This window comes from Caretta caretta, chromosome 5, assembly GCF_965140235.1.
Source record: "Caretta caretta isolate rCarCar2 chromosome 5, rCarCar1.hap1, whole genome shotgun sequence".
Lineage (NCBI taxonomy): Eukaryota > Metazoa > Chordata > Testudines > Cheloniidae > Caretta > Caretta caretta.
Window position 1 is genome coordinate 115,367,279 of NC_134210.1, and position 21,624 is coordinate 115,388,902.

At 41.0% G+C, this 21,624-nt stretch overlaps 1 protein-coding gene across 18 annotated transcripts in view; it reads right to left on the reverse strand.

The window, feature by feature from the left end:
• The window catches only part of ELAVL2 (ELAV like RNA binding protein 2), a 168,432-nt gene that overhangs the window by 87,524 nt on the left and 59,284 nt on the right, over positions 1-21,624 (reverse strand). The window contains exon 1 of one of the 18 annotated variants that reach the window (XM_048850779.2): positions 7,885-7,905. The exons of the other annotated variants lie outside the window; for them this stretch is intronic. The gene's annotated coding sequence lies outside the window, so the exon portion shown is untranslated. Of the gene's footprint in view, positions 1-7,884; positions 7,906-21,624 lie in introns of those variants that run through there. 18 annotated transcript variants of the gene reach the window in all.

Consider the following 21,624-nt stretch of genomic DNA (forward strand, 5'->3'; position numbering starts at 1 on the left):
CTAGCTTCAACCCACTGACATACTGAAATAATGTGTACCCTCACTCCCACTGCCTTCACCATCTCAAAGTACAGCTGGGAACTGGAATTTAAAAGTGAATGTGTGTCAGTGGTTTGTACTGTGAATCTCCCAAGCTACTGAAAAATGTATAAGGAACTTTGCCAATACTAATAGTTGACATCATATCAGTAAGTTTGGCTACTTCAAAAGCCAGGAAGAGTCATATCAGAAAGAAAAGGTATGCTCGGACAGATTGAGAAGTCACCAAGGGAAGGGGGAAAGAGAAGAAAAAAAGAGGGGGCAAAAATAGGGAATATTAGAAGACTCTGCTCGTATGAAATGAAAATTCTTATCATTAATGCACTCTGCTTAATTACTACATCCTTTGACTGATTGGACTAATGAGCAGCATAGGGTTCAAGGACAAGGCAAAGTTTGTACCTTGAGGAAGTTTTTAACCTACGCTGGTAAGAATAAGATTAGGGGGTCTTTCATGCAGGTCTCCACATCTGTACCCGAGAGTTCAGAGTGGGGAAGGAACCTTGACAATCAGTCTTTGATTTCTGTTCATTACACACAATGACAACTTGCTTTGTATTTAGCAATTTTCTGTTGAAGCTCTTCATTTGCATTCCACAAGGAATCTCTCTCGTTTGATGGGTTATTTAGTTACACAGGAATACACAATGTAAATGCTACTACATAATGGGATATGGATAAATGAGAACAATGGAAGTAACATCTCACTAGTTTTAATGAAGTTTAAACTATGTTTAAACACCAAATGCACTTATACTTTTAAGTATCAATTTGATCTGTACGAATATCAAAGTAACATGGCCTGAGGCTCCAGCATCACAACCTCACCCACCTGTAACTCACATATTAATTGTAAGACTAAACCAACATATGGGGATAAGAGTCTTGTCAGTAGCTGCTAGGAAATGTAATAGGTGTGTCACTCTGTATGGTTTTTAAGGGTATTGTGGTATTTCCTAAAACAGATAGAATCAAACTGTGTGGAAGGGATTTTGTCAGCAATTTGCACTTTAAGTGGTACAAAATACCATAGTATGTAACAGCAGACAAAGCAACACAAAACTGCTACACAGGTGTAAAGAGGCTTATGTATTACTGGTTGCTATGGAAACCACAATTTCTTCACTTATGTTTAAAAGTCACAGAACATTAGTGGAGTTTGATTTTCCTAGGAGGAGATGGGACTATTTAGAAAAAAACTGAAACAATAAGTGTGGCTGAAAATGTACGCAGTCACGAGCACATATCACAAGCAGAGTTAGCAGGAAGAAACCCCAAATCTCTGTAAAGTTGGGGGGGGGGGGCCTCCGAAGAGAAAGAAAATCATCAGGATCTTCAGTCTTCAGAACCAAGCTTAAGAGTTTCACAGGGTAGAATCCTTGAGCGTCCAGCCGACACAGAAGCAGAGCTGCAAAAGAGCTCCAGGCAGGAAGGAATATAAGGAAATAAGATGATCGCGTCAGAGTAAAAAGAATGAAGGATAACCGGTGCCAGGCATACTTCTTGGTATTTTAAACCAACTGGGAAGACAGTGGTCACTACATATACAGCATGTCAACAATTCTATGGAGAAGTTGTAACAGAAGCCCTGCAAGACTATGCCTGGGCTGGACAGTTTTCATGAGTCCATTCACCCAGCCTTGCATAAATGGATAGTGAAACTCTTTTGCTCACCATAAGCAGCATAGCTCATGATTAACATGAATTTGATATTTCCAACTAGTTTTCATAACTGCAAAGAGCAAGTTACTGAAAGCACACTACCAGAACTTGGGTTAGAGATCTGACTGTAGACGCTCATTAAACCTCCTCAGAGGCATCTTCTAACAACTAACATTTGTAAGCCACCATATGGATTTACACCGAGAGGGTAAGAAATCTGAAAACCGAGCCAGAAGAGAAAGGATCCTAGACATGCAGATGCACACTGAGGGAAAACAGACAACACAAAATGGCCTTGATTCTCTGTGGAACTACATACAATCAAGATCAGATTCATGTTTTTGAATATTTAAAAAAAAAACACCACTATATTCACCTCAGTGAAAATAAGTGTTCATGATCTGCTGACAGATTTTGACCACAGCTCTGATCAGCTCATCTAGCTGAGGAAGCAGCTGGAAGGGTAGATTGGCCCCAGATAGAAGAGGTTTCTTAGTAGCAGAAGTTGCCACTAGCAGCCTGAGAAACAAAAGTCTGAGGTTAGGACGCAGCCAGAATGATTACTCGGTCAGCATATTCTCAGGTGCTTCTTTGCACAAAAGGGAAAGAGGCAAGTGGTGTCCTGAAAAACTGAGATCACTACTTCCTAATCTTCTGAGTCCTAATGAAGTTTTAAAGATTGAATAAGAGAAACTTCAAGAGTATATTTTTGTTGCTGGCACTATTTCCATTTGCCAGGTAAAGTCTTCCTGATGCATGAGTGGCAGATCCTTTGAGTTCAACTGGCAGAGATGTGCAAGCAAACTTACTACTTCTGATAGACTACAACGATCCTCCAAAAGCTGCTTTGTTGCATTACAGATGCAAGCTAATTCCAGTTTACTGCAGCCATTACTGATGGAAAGAAAGCGAGAGAGAGACTGACTTAATGCCAGTCAAAAGCAACCTATAGCTCAGAAATCAATATATATTATCTGGATAACCCTAAAGTTCAGAAGCTGAATCCCCTCCAATTTTCTGAGCATCCTTTGTGAAGGGCTGAAACCAGAACCAAACACAGTATTCCAGTAACAGTCTCAAAGCCACAAAGGGTATGTCTACACTGCAACATCTACACCACAATTAAACAGTCCCATAGCCCAAGCTCTGCAAGCCCAAGTCAGATGGCATGGGCCAGCCACAGATATCTAACTGTAGCGTAGACATACCCAAAAAGGTAATATCACTTCCCTATCCTACTTGATCTCAGGATGGACTGATTTAAAAATCAAGGTTTCCTCCTTGATTTAAGTCTCATTTTGCATTTGCACTTTATTGCCATAAGGAGAAATTAATTCTCATTGGTTGTGATAAGCAGTAACATGTTGATTTACATGGAATTTGGTATATTTTGCTAGCCATGAAGGATACAGTGTATTTATACATATTTAGATTAGCAATTATATAGCTAAACATACATTTATTCAAGTTGTAATTCTTTTAAATTGTTAAAATATGCAAATGACATTTCTTATTTACTAGGTAATTTCTTACACAATTTGCATCAAACCGTATTTGCATGGAAATTGGAATTCAATTTTAAGTGTACAAAAATAGCCTTTTAAAATTATTATTCAAGTAAGGCTACTTTAAATATGCTGGATGCATGAAGAAAAGTTTATAAAAATAAAATGAAAAACATAATTTATTGAAGAAAGGAAATATTCACTGCTAGTGAATTCAGATTATTTCTGGTCAGCATGGGCCAGATTTTCTAAAGATATTTAGGTGCCTAAAAATGCAGGTATGCGCCTTCTGGGTTTTCAAAAATGCCTGAGCAGGTTAGGTACCTAAATTCCACTGAAATCAATGGGAGTTGAAATCAGTATGAGTTAGGCACTGTTGAAAATCCCAGTAGTCACCTGCATTTGTAGGTGCCTTAACTACCTTTGAAAAATCTGGCCCCACATAATTCAAGTTGTTAGAATTAGTAGATCTCATCCTCTCCCATCTGTTTTTTAATCACTAGGTGGAAGAGAAAAACAAAAAACTGATTTTTTTCCCCAAAATTACCAGTCAGCTTCTCAATTCTGAAAGAACTAGTCCAAGTGAAGAAAATATTCTCTCTGCAGCTGCTGAAATGAAACCAAGAGTAATTAAAGCAAAATCTTCTCTGCTCAACAGAAAGTACTGACATTTGGAAAAATGTCAATACCAGCATTTAATCCATTGTAAAAAAAACTGCAAATACAGAAATTAATGAAGTGCCTGATAGTGACATTTATAGATCTTGAGCTGGCTGCAAAGAAGTTAAAGATGTTTTCCCCTGATTCTGTATTAACTTCAAAAAAGCAGCTCCCTTTAATTTATTACTATCTGATAGCTAAATGATTAAACATTAATCTATTAAAATCAGAGAGTTAGGCTTTAACGAAGGTGGTCATAATTTCAATTTTAATACTAAGCAGACTTAAGTGAAAAACATGAATTTATTGTTTTAAAATCATTTTAAATCCATTCTACTCTATATTCCACGTTAAAGATACCTGACAACTGCATTCACTCTTTTAGCTACAGCACAGACATACAAATCATCCCGTTAAGCCTTAAATACTGACAGAACATTAGCTTTTTCAATGTTTCTGGAATTTCCTAAGCATTCCACAATTACCAAAAATCAACATTAGTGCAGAGACTTCCTTGGCCAATTATTTTAAAGCTCTTAGGTGAGAGTTATCCAGCCCTGCCTACTAAAAACATTAAACAGATTCTGTTTTACAACTTTGTTACTGCTGGAATAGAAAGTATTTCATTATTACAGAATTACACGTGTACATCATCCACCTTGTTTCCAAATAAAGACAAGAAATATTTATTGAACACTGCCTTTTATATAAGCAATTTTACCATCTTGTACTATGTTTAGAAAAATATCATTACTAAGATTTTTTTTGCTTTTAATGGATTTTTTTTTAAAATGCATTTGACTGTCCTTAACCTTACTGGCAATAGATTTTTCTTCACTTATCCGTAGCTTCCCTATACTGAAGTTTATATTTGTCTGTAAAATGGTGCTTCAAGGGATGCGGTCAACACATGGAAAGTCACCTTTTTCTTTCACTAGTTTTAAGCAATATTTAAGTCACAAAAATGGAAAGTCGTGGGGAAAGAATTACTTCCCGCCACCCCCCATTTGTTAACTCTGTACCTTTGATAATGTTTAGGGTACGCAAGTTAATGGCTTCATATACTCTCATCTATACGGTCTCATGTTCTGGAAGTTTGCTTTTGTTTTTTTAGACAGTCCACTTTCTTTTTACATGAAGGGTCTCAAAGATCACCTGGAACTGGATAAAGCCTTCCTTAAAAATAAATATTTTTTAAAAAGAGCACAATCTTTTAAACAGTGTTATCAGAAACTTGCATTGAATTATCAAACCCAAAGAACTCCAGTTAGCTTCCTCATTTCAACCTTCCAGTGCCATCTAGACATGCCCCCCTCGCCCTCCAAAAAGGTCAAAAGCAATACTTTTTTGGAATTGGAAGTCAAGTCCTACATCACATGGAAATACAGATATGACATTACTCAGAACTTTAACAGGCACATAGCCTGACAGGACAACTGAAACCTGAGCTGTAACAGAACCTACTATGGAAGGGAAGAGAAGTCAAGAATTTCTGATCGTTTGCTTACAGGAATTTGAGCTCCAAGTGGCTCAGTCTGCCAGCTAAATCAGAAATCCATTTGGTATATACTAATTTTCTTACACAAGCCTCTGATTTTTCTAGCACATTACAAGCTGTTAACTATAATTAGAGGATAATGGCACAGTTGCGGTGTTTTACTATACAATCCACTACATAAGTGGATTAGCTACAAGGCTGAAGGTATTACCAGGGCTCTTGTAGGAATCGCTAAAGAAAGATGCAAGAATCTTGAGGAGGAGAGTTTTGCTTTTAGTGAGGCAGGTGACAGAAAGCATCATCATCATCAGCCTTCTATTGATAGTCCATGGAAAGAATAAATGGTAAAGTAATTCCGCTGGTTGAGAGGGTCCACTCAAAATGTAATTGAAGTAGTATCAATTATTTTTTAAGCCTATTGTAACTGAATTACTTGACCCAGAAACCTGTACCAGTAGGTTTTGACCTAGTATAGTTATCAACTTGAGTCATCTACTCTTTATACATGGTTCCATCCAATTTTCAACAGAATTCTGAATGACCCAGCAATATGGAGGTTGTCATTAATTACAGTAGGCTCAATGCAAACAAGATTGTTTCTTCTCTCCCCTCTCCTCCAATCAAACTGTAACCTAAACCTGGGTGCCTTCAGTATAGAGATGTGCTGTAGCTCCCAAGTAGAAGTGCTAGCACGGTTATAGGATTTACTAACAATGCCTCACGGGCATCTCAAATCAAGCTTACCCAGTTCACTTAAGCAGACATCAGAGTAGAGAACATTCATTTTATGGTGAAGTTCTGTGACCCACATTACCAAGCTTTTAAACCAAAGTGTAAAATTTACCATTTTCATTAGCAAGGTTTACAAGCTAGCAATTGCTGAAGGGAAAGGTGTTAGATACCAAAATGAACACAGCTTCTGGCAAGAATTTTCTTAAGTTAACTCTTATCTGAAGATCACTATATTTATTTATAAACATGCAAGCTTCATCCTTGAAAGGAGAATTCCAAGGGTCTGGCTCGGGGAATACACGTAGTGGCATATGGGACCTTTCATTTCTAAGGCCCAGGTTTGAAGATAGTAACCATTTACAGTGACTAGTGACCTGGTCTAACTGTAGGATAGCCTGTATAAATTGAGTTGGTGGCCTTCCACTAGTTTCTAGCACATAGGTATGGTTCAGGGCTTCCGTCCCATCCTCTTGCCACCAACCCCCCTGCAGTTCCTGCTGCAGTTCTGGGCACCAAGCTCATGGCTTCCTCCCCCAGCAGCTCCTGCCGGGCTGGGGATTCTGCTCCCAGTGGCTGAAGCCAGGCAGCCCGGGCTCGTGACCTCTCCCCCGACTCCAGCCAGGGCTTGGGGCAGTCCAGGCTGAGGGCTTCTGCTCTTGGTTGCTCCAGCGGAGCTCAGGGTTCCCCTGCCACTCCAGCCTGGGCAGCAAAATACAATCAGCATCCTCCAGCAGCATGCTTTACAAGGTGGTCTGTCCACTTGCTGAGGGAACAGTGGAGGGGCCAGTTTCTCAAGTGGCAACTGATCCAGAGATGAAGCAAGTCTCTGAAACCATTAACCCACAAGAGTCACTTGGAAGCAAAAGTTCCACCTGATAGACTCTCTCTGGCAATGGAAATGGCAATCTTGCCAAGCCAAAGATCACATGTTAACACTACATTCAGACACGAAATCTGGTTTCTCAAATTGCTGGAGAGATCTTCTGAAAGGAGCTGAGCCAGTGATGGAAGCATAGGAATAAGGGAGGATACCAAAACCCCTGCCTCACCCCAAGGCCGCCACCACAGCCACCCAGGTTTAAATGACTAAAAACATTTGTAATGTAACACCTCAGGGGAGGCTGACAATGTTTTCTTCCTTGCTTTCAGAGAAAGATTTAAGAGGAACGCCATAACCTGTTCTCTCTACAGTGGGCTATGCTTTGAGAGGGTCATAGAACTTCCTTCTTAAGAGTGTGACTAACTCCTCTGCCAAGAGCCTTATAGATTATTCTCATGACGGGGGAGAAGGCACAAGGGAAAGGGTCTACCTGCAACTGATAACTGGACTTCCTCCTCTGGTGCTGGGGACTGGAAGCAGAGGAGCAAATCCCTAAGCAGACAACCATTGTACCTTTTCTCAGTCGGGCCATGGAATTTTTGGGGAGGGGGCGAGGTGGGGTGAAGGGGAAGAAAGGAGACTGCCAATGGCTGAGCCATGAAACTAGGATAAACACTTTGAATTCCAACAGAGATTGTGTCCAGAGGAATCATCCTCTGCTGTGTCCACACTTGAGATGGCCTAAAGCTCTGCCGGGGGGCTGTAGGTGTCCAAGGACATACTGATCAGGAAAGGGGGAGGGGGGGAAAAAAAGAATTGCTGCAATGTAAAACCAGCAATAGCAAGAGGTTGCTTCTGCTGCTCTATAGTGCAAAGAGGTAGGAAGTGACTTGGGGAGATAAAGGGGGTGGAAATGTAGATTCAAGGTTAAAAAGGAAGCCAGAATTGAAGGCTCATTGGCCACTTACTTGCTTCTGAAGAGAGAGCTTTGGCCATTCATCTACCATCGGTGGCAACCGAGGCAAAGAAGGATCGTTTTATAAACTTTGGAACTCCGGAGGATCATAAAATAATCCCTTGTTCAATGAATGCATCCAGTTTTCATGCACATTGTCCCTTTGAATATTTTTGGCAAAGCTAGGAAAGGGTAAGAGTGAGGAGATATTAAAGTTTTCAGATATCCAGCTGCAATTTCACAAATCTGTTCAAGGGACTAAAACCCTATAGTACATAATAACCACATTTGGAAAGAAAAAAGCCACACTGGATGCCCACTTCTCAATCTGATGCAAGAGTATTAGGTAATAGTGAAGAAGTTAGTCTGCCACTTCTGGAATCCCAGAGTTCTCTGCTACAGGGCACAAGAAGCCATATCCAATTGAAGTTACCTAGGTTGACAAAGCAAACCGCTGCCAAGAGACAATGGATTTCTCCAGGTGAGGACAAGGTATACATCCCAATCACATGAAAGCCTGGGAAATCTGAAACCAAGTCAGTACAGAGCAGCTGCAAGACAGTGGGTTTTAGTCCACAGCTTCATGCCTTCTTAATGCAAGAGAAACAGAGTGTTCTCTATTTGTAATTACCACTGTTATTCTAGCTATTGAAACTTTACAAGGCTTCAATGCTTACTCACTGATGGGCTAAATAAGGATAGTAGGTAAAGAGAATACATGTGCTAACACTAACTCCCATGAAATCCACCCCACATCTCAAGCATCAGTAACACACCCAGCCATTCTCTGTGCAGAGATTTGGTACTAACTTTCCTTTTGCCTTTTCTTGTGCACCAAGGAAAGATAACTGGCAGCCTCCTCTCCATCCCACCATCAAAAGAGACAGTGTCAGGTGAAGTCCTACCACCACTACTCCCCTCCCACTCCAATTTCAAAATGGTCTCAAATACACTATTTTTCAAGCTTCCATTATTGAAGCACATATAGAAAAAACGAGTGATTTTGTGCAAGATAAAAATCTTAAGTTCTTTAAAAAAAAGACACCCAAGAAAAACATTTATAGCATTCTATTAGTAGGTGTTTTGAAGTACAGTTCCACCTCATCTTCTGAAGTCCTGAAAGATTTGGTAAGTGCTCTTCTAGATTTTTAGAGTAGAGAAAGTGAAGGATACTTTTGTTAGAAGTCCTTCCCTCCACACCACTCTTTTCCAAACCTGCTGAAAGACGGGAGGACTGACTGACCTTCACTGGCTATAGCAAGCCGAATGCCTTTTCACTAACATCAGATGTTTCATTTCAGTTGAACCACAATAAATTTATCATCTAAAGACAGCCGTATTACTCCAACCTAGAGAATCACTGTTCAAAGTTTTGTGCTCACTCCCCTGCTTCTGTGACAGAGGACAGGTAGCTCTTTCACTGAATTCCACCACTGTGGAATCCATTTATGCTTTGTTGGCCACACCTCAGAGGGCACTGCGCTCGGAGCTTGGCAACATTTACCTTTGGTATTTCACAAATGCATAAGTGTTTAGTCAGTGAAATGTTGAAAAGCAGTATTCATACCATTCCTATTTGCACGTATTCTTGCTAGTTTAATAGTAGAATAAGACTCCTACAGCTGTAATCCCATTTCTGTTCTACTCTACCACCCCATAGCCTGGTGACTTTCTACTGGCAAACATCTACTTCAAGAGCAGTCCCCACACCTCAAGTTTATAGGAGAAATACTAGCTCTACAGTTTTATGATCCAAGTGCAGGGTTTGTTTTTTTTAAAAGCCATTTTGAAAGCCAGAGGCAGTAGCCTTTTTTGGAACTGAGAGTTAACAAAAAACAAAAGCAGCAGCTTGTGGCTAGAATGTGACTTCAGGTTAATGTGTTTTACACTCTGTTTAAGATTTAGTCTGACAAGCCATTTTATTTTTTGATATAGCTGAATACCCTGCAGCACTAGACAGCTTATGACCAGAGGAAAGAGGACCAGCCTCATCAAGCAGGTTTCTTTTAGCTAGTCTTACCTACTTATTGCCCAACACAGAACCTCACCTGGTACTGGTTTGAGAGAGATGCTTTCTAGTCTAACATTATAGCTTTACAAGTTTCCCCACCCTCCTCTGTCCTTGGTCTACATATTCTTCATAAAGGCGAAGACTCATCTTCAAAATAGTTACACTCTTAGTTAGGTGACCACTAAATTCTTCCAAGTCATTGTTTGCTTTTATTCTTATCCCATAAGCAGAACATTTTTCAGCCTAGTACTATTTCTCATTCAGGAATGAGCCTTCAGGTGTTTGACTCAGGATTTGGTATATCAGAGGATTTAACTAGCTCATTTTGTAGTATGACACCCCGCACTTAAAACAGAATTTATAACACAGCCAATAGCATTTCACTTCCTTTGCTGCCCAGACAAAATGAAGCTTCATCTTTTCTAAAGCACCCCAAAACACAGTTGACTGAAATCAGCTTCTAGAGTAACTTTTCACTTCGTAGATATTCCCTTGCCACTCTACAAGCTTCTATTTACAATGAACTATGTTTTGCCATCCATTAGCTCAGACAGTGTTGATAAAGGAGGGCTTGAATTACACTACATTTCCTCCCCCACCCCATTACAGGTCTGCTCACAACATGAGCACCATTGCCTGCCAACTACCAACTCTTACTTTCAAGAACATATGAATCATTGTTATATTTGTAACAGGTACACAAAGTAGAAAATAGTAACTTCTCTGCAGCGTATAAAGCATTTTATTTCTACGTATTTAGCAAGAGGTCTTATTTTCTATTCAGTGTGCCAGCTCAACTTCAGGTCTCTGCATATTACACATCAGAGTCTCAATACAGGTCAAAAGTATTCAAGATCTGGCACAGCAGAAGTCCCCCTGGATGTTCTAACAGGTTTCCCCCCCCTCCCCACCATCTACTATTGGGGATAAAAAGGGCATGCCCCTTTCTTCTTGACCTAAGCACCAGAACGCACAAAGACCTGTCAAATAATTGAGGACCCTAGCAGCTTCCCAAATCCTCTGTTTATGCTGAAACTTGTCCCTTAACATTTAAAAAGTCTCACACACACGCCCCCCCCATACAAGTAAATGGTGCTCTATTGAGAGATACCCCTCTCTGTACGAAGTAATTCAATTAAGTAAGAGTGTGCCCCACATAATTTAGCTGATCACGTGCCAAGCAAGTTATCACAATAAACCGGAGTTGATTACTTTCGTGAAGATGTAGGAAGGGGCCCTGATAGATTACTTCAAAAGGCCACTCAAATGTTCAAGCCAGGTCGGGGTTGGCAGCAGGGTGACCAGATAGCAAGTGTAGAAAAAAAACTGGGATGGGGTGAGGGGGGAAATAATAGGTGCCTATATAAGACAAAGCCCCAAATATCAGGACAGTCCCTATAGCATAGGGACAGTCAGTCACCTTAGTTGGCAGTCTACTTAAGCTTGACTTCATCTAGCTGCGCATGTCAATATGCATGGCTAAGTAAAGATTAAGTCTGATTAAGTTTCCTTTGTGGTTTGTCCAATCACATAAGCATTCCTGTAAGTTTAGGAACATGACACTGTAAAAAGCATGTTAGTGCAACCAACAGCCATAAATTCAGTCCTGACAGCAAACTGTTGTACAAGATGTTCAAACTTTCACTTAGAGTACAAGCAGTTGGAGCAAATACAGTACGCAGTCTTCAGACAGGTGTTACAGAATGAAGAAAGAGGAGCCAATATCATGAGAGGATTTGAACAAAAAGCTTTTTTTAAAAGTTAAAGCTACAAGAAAGCCATAGTGGATTTCCTAAAGAGTCTTCCCACTCCTAAGGAAAGTTAGAGGCTACCTCATCTAAAATTTTGTAAGTGATATATCAGGAGGATATGGGAAGAAATGCGAAGTGTTTTCTAATCTAAAATTCTGATTTTTCCCCAGCACAAATCCACTGCTCAGAATATGAACTAACACGCATGACCACATCTGTGCAATCCAGCAAAACAGAGGCAGATTATTTTTTTTTTTTTTTTTTAGGAGAGAAACTATAAACTGTTCTTGCTGAACTGACCCCCTTCTCCCTCCCCCCCCCAAAAAAAAAAAAGTTTCCAGGGCTGCGGAGACAAAACTACAATCAAATTTTGAAACTGAAGCCATCATTACGTCAAAAGAAAAGGAGTACTTGTGGCATCTTAGAGACTAACACATTTATTTGAGCATAAGCTTTCGTGAGCTACAGCTCACTTCATCGGATGCTGTAGCTCACGAAAGCTTATGCTCAAATAAATGTGTTAGTCTCTAAGATGCCACAAGTACTCCTTTTCTTTTTGTGGATACAAACTAACATGGCTGCTACTCTGAAACCTATCATTAGGTCAGTGTCAGAATGATGGTATTTTAATCCCACACAACAGGGGTTCTCAAACTTCATTACACTGCCACCCCCTTCTAACAAGGTTACTACATGACCCCAGGGTGGGGGGGCCACAGCCTGAGCCCTGCCTGCTGAGCGAGGGCAGAGCTCAGGCTTCAGCCCTGGGTCCCAGCAAGTCTAATGCCGGCCCTGTCAACCCCATTAAAATGGGCTTGTGACCCACTTCGGGGTCCTGACCCAGTTTGAGAATCGCTGCCATACAACACTCCGCCTTGTCTTGACAACAGATAAAAGAATCCCATGCTAACAAAATACAGAATGTACAACACAGGAAAGGGCATGTGCAGGGTAGGGGATCCCTAAAAGAAAAAAGTTGTCAAAGTTACAGGTAAATGAGTTTGCCTTCTCTCCTGCACCAGATCCATTGATCTGGACAGAAGTCAACACATGGGAAGTAGAAAGCAGTCATCCTCCAACTGCCATATAGAGGTGGTAATAAGATAGTGAAAAAAATGCAACATTCTTACTACAAATGAAAGAAGCTGAGCTAAGTGCCAGTAAGTAACCCTTCTCTGGGAAGCAAGAATTAAAACTTGAGGTAGAGTGTATTCAATTAGCACTGAAAAAAATTACTAAAAAAAAATCTTCCTAGAAGAAATTGTCTCTCCATACATACACATTATCCTGAAAGCCTCTTAGAGGAAATTAAGAATCTGTTGCACAAAAAGGATAGCAACTCAAAGTACAAAATGCTTAAGAAAATAATTAAATGACATAGTCCTACAGGTTTCCTCTAGAAGCAGGATATTTCTCCAACCAATATGTTGGCTATAAACATCTGGCTCCAGGGTCTGAAACAAAGGTTTCCAGACGGCTAAACAGACAAAATGCAAAGTAGAACTTGAGGATTAGTCTGATCGTGTCACAACCAGCAGCCACAAGAAAATATCAGACTTCCTCTACAGATTAGCATAAGAGCTATTCTAGTCCATGAAAGTGGTCTTGGAAAAAACTCCTAAATGAAGGATGAGTGAAAGAGGGAAAGAAATGACCTACACATGGCACAGACTAGGACCAGATCTTAAACGAAGCATTAATAAGGGTAGAAAAATGAAATGAGTTTCTGCTTTCTGAATCTGAAAGAAGTGAAAGCCCTGAAAAAAAAAAAAAAAGGAAAGCTAGAGGGAGCTCAAAAACGGAGACACGCCTATATGACTGTTTGGCAGTAGGTACTAGAACCTAGCTACCTAATGAGTGGGCAACTAAGAGGCACAAATTTAGAAAAGGGCAAGAAATAGCAGGTTGTATCAGCGGTAACATGCTTCAGCCACAGATTGCAGCATGAGAGGATAAAGTGCTAGGATACACACAATATGCTGGATTTGAAACCAAGCAAGCTCCACTGCAAGCCATGCCAAAAGACATTCTGTGAAGAAATCCAAGGTAACTTCCACAGGGAAAGAAAGGATTAATTTTAGCAGACGCCTCCTTGAGTAACTCAAGGAGCCCCAAAAGTAAACTTACTGAAGTTCCATGTGGGAAGCTTCAAGCACTGGAAGTTAGAAAGAAATGAGAAATCTCTTTAATCAGGTTCACAATATTTGGGATACTTTACAGAATTCCCTGCTTCACAAGAGAAAACAGTAAGTTGTGGTCAACAACATGCTAACAGTACAACTAAAGTCTCCATCTCCTCCTGCTTAGCAAAATGGCCATTTAGTTAAGATCTGTGCAAGAATCTCTAGAATAAAAGGTCTAATATGCCAGCTATTAGATGAGTCAGTATTATCTTGTCTGTTCAGCAATGTCCTGCCCAGGTGACACTGCCCATGGCCTAGAAGCAGAAATACCACTCTCCAGTAGGATACAATCTATTCCGCCCCTACTAGGGGATGTGCTCTACACCAGTGGTACTCAATCTTTCCAAACTACTAGATCCCTTTCAGGAGTCTGATTTATCTTGCATACCCCCAAGTGTCACCTCACTTAAAAACCACTTGCTTACAAAATCAGACATAAAAATACAAGTGTCACAGTACACAGTTACCAAAAAATTGCTTACTTTGTCATTTTCACCATATAGTTATAAAGTGACTCAACTGGAATACAAATACTGTGCTTACATTTCAGTGTATAGTTTATATTGCTCTATAAACAAGTTGTCTGTATGAAATTTTAGTTTTGCTAGTGTTTATGTAGCCTGTTATAAAACTAGGCAAATATCTAGAGGAGTTAACGTACCCCCAAAAGACCTTTGTGTAACCCCTGGGGTAGAACCACTGCTCTATAGCTTCTCTCCCCTGGCACCCTTTCTTTGAGCAAAGGATTTAGTTGCTCTGCCCATGTAGAATACAGCAATCTTGTTCCACAGTGTTTTCAATAACTTCCAGGACATGAGGCCTCAACACTCCCTATCTTCAAAACAGGATACTGAGATCACATTAGACAACCACTTAAAGGTAATGATATGCCAGATGCCCCTAGATCCTTGGATCAAGTTTTTCTGCCACAGTGTAGAAAAGCAAATGGAGGGTGGGCGGGGGGGGGAAGAGATAGAGGTGAGGAATGGTGGTGAGAGTCTAGAAATTTAAAAACTTCTATACTATGGCATTTGGATGCCATAAACCATTTGACTAAGTGTCAGTAGCCCAGAAGGTGAAAGCAGTTCCCTTTAGGGAATCCTAAAATAGCCAATTCATCTTGTGAGAGAGATGTCAGAGGAGGTTCTGAAATGATCTGTGTCTTGCCAAAGTACAACCCTGGTCCCAAATGCATGGGGCTACAGAAATGAACACCAGATAGAACGGCACTGACAAGCACAAGCAAGCCACATGTAAGTATCATACAGAGATTTTTTCAATTTAAAGTAACTAAGGTCTTTCCAAGCAGTATATGCACCTTGGAACCGTGTTAATATCTTTTGGGATTTATGCATCCTGTTCATATTTGATCCCTTGAAAGGGGATAAGGTAAGAATTAGAAGATGATCCCGACAGCAAAACATGTACCTAGTGTATTTCAACATTACCTGGCTAAAGAACCATATACAGATAGTATCAACATCTTCAGCAGCAGAAGCTTAGAATCAAGCCAGTCATCAGGGCATCTCCCGACAGGAATGAGAAGTCTCCTGTTGGGAGAAGACTACACAGCAAGAAACGATCAGAGGAAGCAGCCCTCAGCATTCGCTTTTGAGCCTTCCATACTACGTAGGGGAACAAGTCACTCAAGGTCTCAGAAGCCCTTTAACTCCAAAGGAAAAGAGTCAGTCGGTTGACAGCACCTTCTTCCCTGGACTGAGACTGTCTAAATAGCATCAAGAAGGGTAGTCTTCTGCCAACTGTGGTGGAATGATCAAGCAGCACCACAGAAGCTCTTCCCCTACCTGACTGGAATCCAGACAGTGAATGAGTTCTCAATACACACTGAGAGCACAAGAATGGAAAGGTAAAGGGTAGGACAGGAAAACGGGCATTGATAAGGATCTAGCAGTGTCTATTCAAAAATTTCTCTGCTGCTGTCTCCAGAGCAATCCCAAGTTATATGCCTGGAAAGTGGAGGACTAGCTCACAATGCAGGCACAGAGATTCTCATGGTCAGGTGGAAGCCTACCTTATTGAACCCCAAGAAGGGCCTCCAACCCTTTGTGCAACAAAGCAGGAAACAATCTATTGCAAAAGCAGGCAAGTAATTGCTGAACACTACGGGAGAGGGGAGGGGAGAGTTTGGTAAGGGAGGGCTAGATAGTGAGGGGAAACTAGAGACGCTCAGGGAACCTACCCCAAGCATTCCAAATGCAAAAATCTTAGCTTAAAAAAATGGAAGAGAACCACTTTGAAAGAGCTGTGCTGCATAAAGCAGGACAAGTCATCTTCCCTTCATGGGCGCAAAGATACCAGCACAGCAGTGGTCAGCTCAAGCTTCACAGCAGGACAGGCTTCGGTTTGCAGAAGTCTATGAGATTGGCACAAAAAGCAGTGGGGAAAAAAAGGCCCATCATTCCACAATGCTGATTCTTCCCTATGTAGACTTACAAGCCAGTCTGGCAAATGGAAGAGAAGGATATCAAGGACAGAGCTGGTTTTCAGTATTAATGGTACAAGGATAATGAGAAACCATTATATGATATGATCAAATCTTGTTTAAGACACATACTAGAAGACACCTTGTGGCATGATTCTTACCAGGCTGCTGCCTTTTACAACAGTTAGGGGCCTCCATCTTTTAGAGCTGCTCCTGGATAATGGCTGCCTAACAAGTTTAAATCCCCTCCACACACCCTTCCCATCTGGTTACTTGGAGGGTAAAAGGCTGGGTCCCTTCAAATCCACGTACTTCTGAATGCTGTGGGCACAGTCTGCTCCCTTATTCTTCCTCCAGCCCCATGCCTACTTGGAGCAGCCTGGATGGTCTCCACTCATCTCACCCACACCATCACCCATCACAGCCTTGTATCAGCTATTCATTTTCCTGGGCCTGCCTCCACTCTTCCTCACAGCCTTCCCTAGCAGCAGCTGCACTTGTTTGCAGCCTCAAGCAGGAAGCACCATAAAGGTTTACATCTGAGTTATTCTTTACAAGCATAAAAGATCTAAGATGGTTTTTGTAAGAAACAAGTTTTGCAGGAATTAGTGGCAAAGGTCTCCATTGATCAGTAGCAAGTGGATACTTTCAATCCCTGGCAGAGATTATGAAGCAGAATGTTGTTAAGTCTGAAGTAATTTTATGTGAAAGTTTCTCTTTCCCCCCCCCCCTTTTTTTTTTTTAAATCCCAAAGACATGTTCAGACAGTTTAAAAAGACACAGTATGACAATATCTTTCCACCCACTATTAACCCTCAAATTAGTCTTTATTTCTGTTATCCTTCAAAATAACATCAGGAAACGTTTGGTAAGTAGTACTACATGGAATTCAGTAGTCTTGCTGTTTCTGTCCAAGGAGATAACACATTAACCCTGCATTTAAGTTACAGACTAGTTTATGCTTTCATCAGCTACATCACCAAGTTAATATTCATTTACACATTTAAGCATACATTCCAATAGAGACCAAACGGTACTCTTGTTAGTGTACCATCTTCATCAAAAAGCCTTTTCCCTGCACAATTAGTATCCATTCGGAGAATCATTTGATCCACAGCCCTCTCAATCATCCTTAAACACCTAGAACATAAAGGACCAATTCTCCTAAAAAATAAAAAAGTCAGTAGTCATTTAAGATGAATATTTAATGAAAGCTGAAATCATCCTGATGAAAGCAGAGTGTTGACAGGAGGCAAAAAGACACCTTCAAAATTTGGCAGTTTTAAACATCTCCAGGTTAAAAAACAAAACTGAAAAAGTATTTTGAGTGTATTAAAAAAACAGCAAGAAAAAGACTCTCTGTAAGCACATTATAGCAAACAGGAGAGATCAGTATGGCCACACTGGGTGAGACCAATGGTCTGTCTAGCCCAGTATCCTGTCTTCTGACAGCAGCCAATGCTTGATGCTTCAAAGGGAATGAACGGATGAGGGCAATTATCAAGTGATCCATCCCCTGTCATCCAGTCCCATTTTCTGCCAGTCAGAGCCTTAGGGACACCCAGAGATGGGGCTGCACCCCAGACCATCTTAGTTACTAGCCAATGATGGATCGATCCTCCACAAACTCAGTTATACTTTTGGCCTTCACAACATCCGCTAGCAATAAGTTCCACAGGATAACCGCGTGTTGTGTGAAGTACTTCCTTACATGTGTTCTAAAACCAGCTGCCTCTTAATTTCATTGGGTGACCCTCCAGTTCTTGTGATTGCGAAGGGGTAATAATGCTTCCCTATTCACTTTCTCCACACCATCCGTGATTTTATGGACCTCAATCATATCCCCCCTTAGTAGTTTTTTTTCTAAGCTGAAAAGTCCAAGTCTTTTTAATCTCTCCTCATAGGGAAGCTGTTCCAAACCCCTAATCATTTTTATTGACCTTCACTGTACTTTTTCCAAAGTCTAATATGTCTTTTTTGAGATGGGGCACCCAGAACTGCACCCAGTATTCAAGTGTGGGAGTACTAGGGATTTATATAATGCCATGATGATATTTTCTGGTCTTATTAACGGTCCCTTTCCTAATGGTTACTAACACCGTTAGCTTTGACTACAGCTGCTCAATGAGTGGATGTTTTCAGAGAACTATCCACAATTACTCCAAGTTCTGAGTGATAACTGCAATTTAGACTCCAACACTTTTTATGCATAGTTGGGATGTTTTCCCAACGTGCATTACTTTGGATCAACACTGAATTTAGTCTGCCATCATGTTGCTCAGAGTTTTGAGAGATACCTTTGCACCTCTTTGCAGTCTGCTTTGGACTTCACTATCTTGAATAATTTTGTATCATCTGCAAATATATACACATACATACAGTGCTTCTTATGTTCATGCACATTTGACAAGTTTGCTTTTAAATGTCAATTGTTGTAGGTACTTCAATGATAAAAGCTAGCATGTACGAAATCAAACCAGTAATGTATTTACTCTGGTATTGTGTGAGAGTAACCAGCACCAGATGCCTCAGAAAAAGTTGTAAATAAAAGAAACCCTTCATCCCCATTTGGGTTTTTTTTATTTTCCCTGAGCCCTGTCTATCATCAGTGGCTGGTTGATACCCTGAAATATGATTTTAAGGGACAGGATCAACAGAGTTTACCTCATTTTTACACCTTTGCCTCTCCTTAAAAGCTTCCCCTTCTTAAGGGTTTAAAAGGTAACTTGCAGGATGCTGTCAGAGGATCCCAGGAGAAAGCCACTAGAGAAGACAGCTACAAATCTAGGGCCCCTCCCCTGAGTGCGCCCAGCAGCAGCACTCCCATTTATACCTCGGAGCTGTCCACACAAGCACCTCATTTGATCTTTCCTTGTTATGCCACAGCAACCCAGATGTTCACCTTCACATCAAGATTCCAAAGTGGTTTTTTGGTCTCTATCCACCATACACATAGGATTGCATGCAAACAAGCAGCCAGAGCAGAGCATGGTGTAATATGATCTTGATGAGAAGCATGTCTAGCAAAAATCTCTAGTTTCTGCACAAGATGCAGCCTCCCCAATAGTCTACAAGATGCTAGAAAAGAAGAGCAAAGTGCAGTAATTCAAATCAAGGAGAGCACTATGGCAAAGCCTGCATCCAAAAGCAGAGGTCACAGCCTTCAAGCCAAGCACAGATTGAAAGTCACCCTAGGCCTCGTCTACAAAAGGGGAAGTTGACCATAGCTATCCTATAGTAACGACCGTGTGTTGATATTCCAGAAGAGAGTAATCAACCTCATTCTGGAATAAATTACTCTACTTCAAAAGTCACTTTTATTCCAGAATATAGTCTTGCACAGGGGAGTTATGCTGGAATAGTTGACCCAGTTCGCTTCCCCTGTGGAGAAGCCCTAAACCATGTCTGTCAGCTGGATCCTTGACTGCTTGAATGTGCAAGAGATCCCACAGGTGGCACGCCTATGTGACAACAAGCAGACTCCCCCAATTAACTGAGCAGAATTAGTCATCTACCTTAAAGCATTTTTTCCTATCTTCTACAAAGAGTCTCAGGTAGATGTGACCTAAACACCAGTCTCCACTGAACAACTTACCCGTTGCCTATCTGTACCAGCCAGGCTGAAGGAAGAGAGCTAGACAGTGCATCACACACACAGTCACTAATCCTCCTAAGAACCCACAGCAGAAGTATCAGAACCCAGGATATGAGAGTTCTCAAAGATGAGCAACTGTCCATTACTACACCCTAAGAACTTACTCCAAAGTGGTTCCAAATACCTTGGCTAGTATCTCCAATTATGCCACCATCTTATGGCCTGGGGCAGTGGTCGGCAGCCCATCAGGGTCGGCAGGCTGCGAGACATTTTGCTGACACTGACGGTCTGCAGGCACGGCCCCCTGCGGTTCCCAGCCAATGGGAGCTGCAGCAAGTGGCACGGGCCGCAGGTTGCCCACAACCGGCCTAGGGTATTGAAGGTACCAGACAAGATTTAAGGGACTCACAGCAAGAATATCCAAATCATCCATCCCTCACTATGTCAGTCCGCAAACACCACCAATGCAATAGCTGCAGCACAACCAAGTAATAAAAGGCCATATTTGACTGGAGTGAGAAAATAGAGGACTCCAGTTATTGCTAGAGTTCCCTAAGCACCACTTGTTGGCAAAAGTCAGCAAGTTTATCAGCAAGGAAGTGATTTTGAGCCACAGTGTAAATTAGTTCTCTTATAGAGAGGAGATCTTGCCCTCCTTAAAGGAGGCATTCACCTTCACCAAGCAGAAATGGGCCCAGATCTAATTTACAGGCTGTAGCTTGAAGTTCTAGCATCATAGCTAGTGGTTCATGAAGTGACTGCAGCAAACTAGGACAAAACAGCACAGCAGAGGAACTCAAGAAGGATCTCATTTTCATGTGCTTATAGCCTAAAGTGACTGAAGAGCAATGAAAACATTTCATGCTTTTTCTAAGTTTTAGAAAGATAGAGGATTATGCTCATGGAAAACACGCTGGTAGAGTTAACCCACGTTAAATTAAGTCTGTGCACATTTACATAGGGATCATCAACTAATTATTTCAGAAGGTGGAGAAAGTAATTAGGGAAGAAGGCTGTTCTAGATTTGATTTTGACAAAGAGGGAGGAACTGGTTGAGAATGTGAAAGCGGAAGGCAGGTTGGCTAAAAGTGACAATGACATGAGAGTTCACAATTTTAAGGAATGGTAGGAGGGAAAACAGCAGAATAAAGATAATGGGATTTCAGGAAGGCAGACTTTAGCAAACTCGGTGAGTTGGTAGGTAGGATCCCATGGGATATAAAACTACTAAGGAGAAAAACAGTTCAAGAGATTTGGTAGATTTTCCAAAGAGACATTATTAAGGGCACAAGAACAAACTATCCCACTGTGTAGGAAAGATAGGAAGTATGGCAAGAGACCAACCTGGCTTAACCAGAAGATCTTCAATGATCTGAAACTCAAAAGAGTCCTACAGAAAGTGGAAACTAGGCCAAATCACAAAGCATGAACACACACAAACAAAAGCAGGTAGGGACAAAATTAGAAAGGCCAAGGCACAAAATGAGACTAATCTAGCTAGACACATAAAGGGTTAAAAGAACACATTCTACAACTACATTAGAGCAAGAGGAAGCCCAAGGACAGGGTAAGGTTGTTACTCAATGAAGGGGAAAAGACAACAAAAAATGTGGAAACGGTAGAAGTGCTAGATGACTTCTGTTTCAGTTCTCACCAAAAAGGTTAGTAGTGACTGGATGTCTAACATAATGAAGGCCAGTGAAAAGGAGGTAGGATCTGAGGGTAAAATAGGAAAAGAACACGATAAAAAGTACTCAGACAAGTTAGAAG